An 8519-nucleotide genomic window follows, 5' to 3' on the forward strand; every position below is an offset into this window, starting at 1 on the left:
CTTGAACTTCATGTAAATGGAATAATAGAGTATGTGTTCTTATCCATCTGTGTTCTAGAGTCAGTATTTTTTGTGACTGTCCATGTTGTGTAGCTGTACTTTATTCAGGTTCACTGCTTTATCATATTCTACTGAATTAACATTTATTGATTGATTATAATGTTGATGAATATTTGGGTTGTTTCCAGCTTCTGGCAACTAGAGATAATGCTGCTAGGAACATTTCTGTGTATGTCTCTTCCTGCACTTCTGTACAAATTTCCATTAGGTACATATTTAACAGGAGTATGAATAATGAAATTGCTAAATCTTAAGGAGTACATATGCTCAAGTTGAAAGTCAAATAGTTTTCTAAACTTATAATAGTTTCCATTCCTGTTGCTTCCTATCTTCACAGGCATTTGTCTTGCTCACTTCAGCTATTCTGGTGGATCTGTAATGGTATCTAATGTGCTTTCAATCTTCTTTCCCTCATGATAGTAAGGTGAGCACCTGTTTATATGTGTATTTGTCATTTGGGTGTACAATATAGTTTATTGTCAAAATATCTTATGAACAAATGTTTCAAATATTTTCTCTTACTCTGTGAGTTGCCAGAATCTCTTTGTGACATCCTTTGTTGACTAGAATGTATTGATTTTAATGTAGTCCAATTTGAGGATCTCTTCCTTCATGACCAGTATTGTTTTTCTCACTTTTAAACAATCAATTTCTATCCTGTGGAAATGAATATAACCTTCTGTGATATCATGTATTAACTCCTGGTTGTGTCTCAAACCTTTGTAATTTTCCAATCTGCCCTCTTTGTTCTAGCAACTTCCAGTAGTTGAGGATGTGCCAATGAGACAGGAGGGAAAGGGGCAGGACACAAAGGCCAGATAATGAAGAAGGGGCTCAGCTGTTGGAATGTGATAAAGACTGGCTGGAACCAGCTGAAACCAAGGTGGCTTTGAGAATAGTCCAGTCCAGTCTTTGACTTTTAGCTCATTACACCTTCATTGTAGTGCTAAAAAACACTCCCCCTTATGCCATAACAGTTCCCAGGAGGGCCATAAAAGACCAAAGAGTAGGCAGTGGCCCAATTCCTCGGAAATCCCCACCCTACCCCGAAATAGCAAGAATATTTCTCCTACTCATTAGCCTATGAAATTACTTAGCCTACAAAAACCTATGGCCCCATGCCCTGGGGCTGCCCTCACTTTCTGAGAGGATCCACAGGCCCTCCCCAAGTGCACCTCGGGCTCACAGCATCATTGCACCCCTGAGCAGAGGTTGAGGGCAGGCACCTCCCTCTCAGGTTCACAGACATATTTCGTAACCTAGTTCGGATTCACAAGCTCCATCACCCTGGATTTTCCCTGCCTTCTCCTCTCTGCTTCCCCCAACTTCTTAGACTGTCTACTGGTCCTTGAGCCCCCTTGCCAACTTTGCCAACAGGTCTGGTATTGCCTGTTTCACGGCTATACAGAGGTATCCCTCTTTAGTCTCCACTTAGGTAAAAAAACCTACTATTGCCCTGAGTCCCCAGCTGATTTTCACCCTGTTTGTTCTGCCATTGTTATGCTAAACATCATAAGGGTTACATCCTGAAGGGAACTTTTTCCTCCCATTATTGTCATCACAACCCCTTGTGGTGCTCCAGTCCTACTCTTCTGCTCTACTTCTTTTCTTCTTTCACAGGGAGATAAAGATCATTTGCTTAGCTGATTCAGGGCCTATGTTTCCTCCCTCCCTCTCTGACTGGCTTAGGCCTTGGCACTCCAGTCACTTTTCCTCCTGCTGGCTCTAGTCCTCTCCTTAACTAACCCAGGGGGCCTCCTCAGGCTAGCCAAACAGGCAGACTGCAGGTGCTCACACTGATCTCACTGTGGCCTTTGTCAAACAGACCCTTTCTTGAGACCTGAGGGCCACAAGCCCAGTTTTCCCTGCTTAATTAAACACCTCTTCTGCTGAATTCCCTACCTTGGAATCAGGGGCCATCACAGACTGGGCCAATTATACTATCTCTTTAACTGCCCACAGAACTTGATTCTGCAACACCCCCTTAAGGGGGTCCATTCACTGAAGTCCCTAGCTGTGCACTCCCTTCTCATGTTTTGGGGATACCAGGGACACTGGGGGAGCACCAGGACAGATAACTACCATTTGGCCAGGATCTGTCAGACCCCTGTCTCCTCACAACATGCTAACCAAAAATGGGGGTGACTATGAGCACCCCAAAGGACTCCCCTTTAGGATGCATATTAGCTAATTGGGGTAAATTTAGGCAAGATGGCTTAAGAAGAAGGAATTTTATCTTGTAATACTGCATTGCCCCGATACAAACTAGTGAACCAAGAAATATGTCCAGAAAATGGGTCATTGGATTACAATACCATCTTGCAGCTGGACCTATTTTGTAAAAAAAGGAAGGCAAATGGGGGGGAAGTCCCATATGTCCAAATGTTCATCACCCTATTCCAAGATCCAGATCTAAAAAACTCCTGCTGAGTGTGCCTGGCTCACATTCCTTCAAAGTGTCTTCTTCCCCCACAGAAGCTGATATTTTAGATGATCCCCTTATGAGTCCACTCCTGGAGGTCCACAACGGGGAACTGCTACACCCCCCAGTTCTGACGCGCTGGTGGAAATCCCACCACCTTATCCCTCCAGCCCTGTCCTACATCCTCCACTACCAGAGGTGAGTCCTGCCAGAACTACATGAAGAGGGGCTACCTACCAGCCTCCCAATACCAAACTCTGTCCCTTAAGGCAGCAGTCCCCAGCCTTTATGGCACCAGGGACAAACATGGAACACAGGTTTTCCATGGACGGGGGCCGGGGGGATGGTGCAGGCGGTAATGCCAGTGACGGGGAGCAGCAGATGAAGCTTCGCTCGCTTGCCCACTGCTCACCTCCTGCTGTGCGGCCCAGTTTCTAACCGGTACAGGTACCAGTACTGGACTACGGCCCGGGGGTTGGGGACCCCTGCCTTAAGGGAAGGACCAGCTGGTGACAGAGGAACAATTAGAGTCCATCATATCCCTTTTTCCTACGGCTGAACTAGCTACTTGAAAAGAGAAATTTGGACGTTTTTCTGAGGATCCCAGTCAGTTTGTAGAGGAACTCACCAAGCTGACAATGCCCTATGAACTTACTTGGCGGGGGGGACACAGGTCCTTCCTTCTACCTGCTGCACCTCAGGCATATGCCAATGAACTGGCAGCCCAAAATCAAGCTCTCTACCTTACTGGAGGGGATGCAATCCCGGACCAAGACCCCCCACTGGGACTACCAACAGGGAGGCAGATGGCTTGAATGTAAGTCTGTTAATTATGACAAAGTCAGAGAAGTAACACAGGGAAAAGATGAGAATCTGCCCCTCTTCCAGGGCTGCCTGGTGGAAGCCTTTAGAAAGTATATCAATGTTAATTTAATCCTGACACCCCCAAAGGGTAAGTCCTAGTAAATACCCATTTTGTCACTCAATCTGCCCCAGACATAAGGAGACAATTACAGAAGATGGCTATGGGACCCCAAACCCCCATAAATCAGCTCAAGGACTTTGGCCTTTGGAGTATTCAACAATAGAGTTAGGGTTGAGGAAACAAAAAGGATTCAGGGACAACAATGATAGGCACATTACTGGTGGCAGTCCCTTCACCACCTCAGAGTTACCCTCCCTTACAAAAGCCTATGATTAGGGCAGGATCTAGAAAATCTGGATCAGATCCCCTGCCTCGCTGAGAAGTGACCTATTTTAAATGCAGCCAGGAAGGCCTCTGGAAGGACGAATGCCTCCAGTGTGGAAAAAGTCCACGGAGACCCTGCCCCATATGCAAACGAGAGGGTCACTGGAAGCTGCACTGGCCCCAGTCCCAAAGGGGACTTAGGGGTCCAAACCCATAATGGCCCAGAGGACTGAAGACTGTCAGGGCCCAACCAAACCCTCCTTGGCTCCCAAAGGACACCTGGTCATTTCCCTGGAGGAGCCTCTTGTAACCCTTGACGTGGCACATAGGGAAGTTGTTTTTTTTTTATTAGATACGGGGGCCGCCGACTCTGTGCTAGCTGATTTCCCTGGACCCTTGTCTTTGCAATCCTGTATAATAACAGGGATTGTTGGATGGCCCAAAGCCAGGAGATTCACACACCACCCATAGCAGCTTACTAGGAAGTTTCATCCTTGCACACTAGTTTCTGTTCATATCTGAGTGTCCCATCCCCTTGTTGGGGGGATTTGCTCACTAAATTCCAGACAGTAGTTCAATTTGGAGACCCTCTCAGAGAAGGGACCTACCAGGAGAAACAACTGCTCTTAGCCATGGGAGCCTGCCTCAGTCACAGATCAGAGATCTCCCTTCCACTCCATAGTTTCTCAAGTAAACCCCTCTGTCTGGGAAACTGAGGTTCCTGGCGGAGCTACTAATGTGCCCCCAATTCAGATTTCATTAAGATCCAGTGCTGATTACCGATGGAAAAAACAATATCCCTTGTGGCCCGAAGCCCAATGAGGTATCCAGCCTTTAATAACCAAGTTCTTAAAATATGCTCTGTTATCCAATCTCTGTGCAATACCCCCATTCTGTCCATAAAAAACCAAAGTAGCGAACACAGGTTTGTTCAAGACGTGAGAGCTGTTAATGAGGTACTAATTCCATTTTACCTGATAGCCCCTAATCCATACACCGTACTGACCCAAGTCCCAGAAAATGCAAACTGGTTTACAGTGCTAGACCTAAAGGATACCTTCTTTTGCACTCCCCTGCACCCAGACTCCCAATATCTCTTTGCCTTTGAGTGGACAGATCCAGACACTCATAACACTTCGCAGCCAGCCTGGACTGTGCTGACCCAAGGCTTCAGGGATAGCCCTCAACTGTTTGGAAACGCATTAGCAAAGGTTTGCCAGGTCCTGAACCCAGCTACTCTAATGCCAGATCCCCCACCCCAAGGGTCCCTCATTCACTCCTATGCAGAGACTATTGAACAAGTTTATTCCAGTAGGCCAGACCTCAAGGATGAGTCCCTGACCAAACCTGATACAAAATGGTTTACCGATGGAACGAGTTTTATACATGGAGGGGTGAGAAAGGCCGGCCTGCAGACAATTGTTGCGTCTGGAGCTCTATCTACCCTCTTACACCTCTGCCCAAAAGGCCGCGTTGATTGCCTTGACAAGAGCACTCCAGCTAGGAAAGGATTCCAAGTATGGATTCCTAGTACTACATGTCCATGCTACCACATGGAAAGAAAGGAGACTACTAAGAGCCAAAGGATCCCCTATAAAACACCAGGCAGAAATTCTAGAACTCCTAAAAGAGGTCCAGTTTCCAAAGAAGGTTGCAGTTGTTCACTGCAGGGGTCCCCAAAGAGGCCATACCTCCCTTTTAAGGGGAGATGCCCTGGCAGACAAGGCTGCTAAGACTGTAAAGAACAGCCAGTTCTACAAGCTGCAGCTCTCATACCCGACAGTCCACCCTTCCCAACGGTGCCATCTTATAAACCTGAAGAACTCAAGTGGGCTAAACGTGGGGGACTGGAAAGAGACCTCTCCGGGTGGCTGACAAAAGATAACAAGCTTTTCTCTTTCTGACTTACTTCGAGAGAGTGGCATGGACATATATACGCTACCAAATGTAAAACCGATAGCTAGTGGGAAGCAGCCGCATAGCACAGCGAGATCAGCTCTGTGCTTTGTGACCACCTAGAGGGGTGGGATAGGGAGGGTGCGAGGGAGGGAGACGCAAGAGGGAGGGGATATGGGGATATAGCTGATTCACTTCGTTATAAAGCAGAAACTAACACACCATTGTAAAACAATTATACTCCAATAAAGATATTAAAAAGATAACAAGCTTCTCATTCCCAGGGCCAAGCAATGGAAAGTAATTCAGCACTACCACAAATCCTCCCACTTAGGGTGGGACTCCCTATTCAAACTGGTTACTCAAGTGTTCCTGGGTAAGGGACTGTCCCAAACTGTTAAAAATGTCACCAGAGCTTGCGAGCTTTATGCCCGCAATGACCCAGGGAGCCACCCCATACCTCTACCCCTAACTCAGCTCCTACAACATTGGGGAACCTATCCAGCAGAAGATTAGCAAATGGACTTTACCCAAATGCCCCTGTGTAGGGGATGAAAATACCTATTGGTATTCATAGGCATCTTACAGGGTGGATAGAAGCTATCCCTGCTAGAACTGAAAAGGCAATAGACATATTCAGATTTCTGCTTAAAGAGATAATTCCAAGATTTGGATTACCCAAAAGCGTACAGAGTGATAACAGACATTCCTTCACTGCCCAAGCTGACCCAACAGGTTTCCTCAGCTCTGGGTGTTAACTATTACTTCCAGTCTTTCTGGAGGCCCCAATCCTCAGGCAAGGTAGAAAAAAGCAAATATTGTTCTAAAAAGAATGCTTGCTAAGCTATACCAAGAGACTTCAGAAACCTGGGTTTCCCTCCTGCCTGTAGCCCTTCTATGGACCAGGATGGCCCCAAAGGGAATTTTAAAACTTAGCCCATTTGAAATGACCTATGGGAGGTCCTTTTGATTTCAGATCTCATTTGACGAGGAAACCCACAAATCAGTCTCACACATTCTTAGCTTGAGCCAAGTTCAAAGGGCCCTCCAAGAATATAGGAACAAAGTGCTACTCACCCCTACAAAAGAAAAGGTTGAGGTCTCCATCCAGTCAAGGGACTGTGTCCTACTAAAAACGTGGAAGGAAGGGTCCCCTGAGGACCAGCTACAACCAAACTGGAAGGGACCATATCAAGTGTTACTGAGTACGCCAACTGCTGTCAAGCTATGGAGAGTTGGATACATCCATCTGAAATAAAACCTGTATCTTCTAAGTCCCAGAGGGAACCAGAGGGGACCTACTCCTGCGAGCCAGTGGAAGACCTCAGATACCTGCTCAAGAGAACAGATAAGTGACTTCATGTGGCCGTGCTGGGTTGGCCTAGTATTCCTTGTGTTTCTATCATGCTCTTAATCTGCCGCTTTTCAGAACCCCCTCCCCCTGGTAAACATCTTCTTTGCCCCTGCTGGGTCTGAAAAAAATATATAGTAATAGGATGTTGAAAGCCATGATACTCCTGGTAAGACTTCTGACAATGGTCATGTCCCAGGGGAAATGGGAAAATAATGCTTGAGTAAACATATCTAAAATAGCTGCCTGGGGAGAAAAACTAGTTAATTGTTGGGTCTATCATAAAAACCCTGGCTTACAACAAACATTAAAGGTACAAATAGGTAAATACAACAAGGGTATTATGAATTCAAACACATGGAAAACAAAACCTCCACTGATTTGAGTGCAATAGGCAATACCCGTCAGGTCCAACACCTTGCCTATGACTGACTTCTTTTAAAAGGGTGACTTATAACTTTTCCATTAATCATGGCGACTTTTGTTATTCAGAAAACCAGTCATGCTTCCGATGCCACTACACCTCTGGTTCTCTTGGGTATGATGAGCCTCTTTGGAGGAATCCTTGGCCACCAGATGTTAATATCACCATGGTGTTTTGGAACCTGGACCCAAACTGCATTCCCAGGAATGCCTCCACTCTGTGCATTTATAATGAAGACCAGACCCAAGATGCCTTACAGGATAGGGATGGAATGGACTAAAAGTTGGGCTAGAATTGTTGGACTCTATGGAAGCGATGGGTAAAAGCCTCTTACTACACCATCTCATCTAAGCCAAGGGCATAGAATACTCCTGCACTTAACTATTTTGAATATACTGATGGCCCCTTGTACCCGTATTGTGATCATAACTTGTCCCTTCCATAGATCTGGACAGCTGCTTCCTTGTTAAATTCTTCTCTTCCCAGATCTCTTGTTGCACCTTCAGGATATGTCTGCATATGTGGCGTTCCCCAAAATGAGGGCCCAAAGACAAGGGCACCTCAGGGAAAAATTGGTCCCTATGTAAATGCTTATCCTTATATTGATAATGTGTTACACGAGGGAGAATGTATATTAGGACATTTGTTTCCATTTACAGTCACAATACATAATAATACTCAATACCATCCCAGGTGGCCATCATATTAATATTGGCAGGAATAGGATTGACAGGGCAATTAGCAGCTCCATGGGGAGGCTTTGCCTACCATGAAGTAACCTAGAAAATCTAACCAACACTTTCGAGAGCCTAGCCCTGACCACTGGAAATGCCCTAAATAGGCTTTCAGCTCCTTTAAACTCACCAGCCAATGTGGCCATGGACAGTTGGCCTTGGATTACTTGCTGGTGGAGCAGGGTGGTGGTTATGCAGTCACATAAACAAAATCTGCTGTACCTATGTTAATAATTCGGTCCAGATTGAGATGGACATCAAAAAGATTTATAAATAAGCATCATGGTTACACCGCTATAACCAGGGGTGAGACTCTAATGCCATCTGGTCCACCATTAAGAGTGGCCTCCCTAGCCTTACTTCATTCCTGCCCCTCCTGGGCTCAATAATGGTCATATTCCTACTCCTTCTCTTTGGACCCTGCCTCTTTAACCTCTTGGTAA

The 8519-nt window shown here is 45.9% G+C and overlaps 1 long non-coding RNA gene across 1 annotated transcript; it reads left to right on the forward strand.

Annotated features, from left to right (window-relative positions):
* The first annotated feature begins 413 nt into the window (after positions 1–413).
* LOC125965406 (uncharacterized) lies at positions 414–7877 on the forward strand. The gene is made up of 3 exons (XR_007479242.1): positions 414–484; positions 2536–2680; positions 7411–7877. It is a non-coding gene; the product is annotated as an uncharacterized LOC125965406 (long non-coding RNA).
* Positions 7878–8519: the final 642 nt, after the last annotated feature.

Source organism: Orcinus orca, chromosome 9 (assembly GCF_937001465.1).
Source record: "Orcinus orca chromosome 9, mOrcOrc1.1, whole genome shotgun sequence".
NCBI classification, from domain to species: Eukaryota; Metazoa; Chordata; class Mammalia; order Artiodactyla; family Delphinidae; genus Orcinus; species Orcinus orca.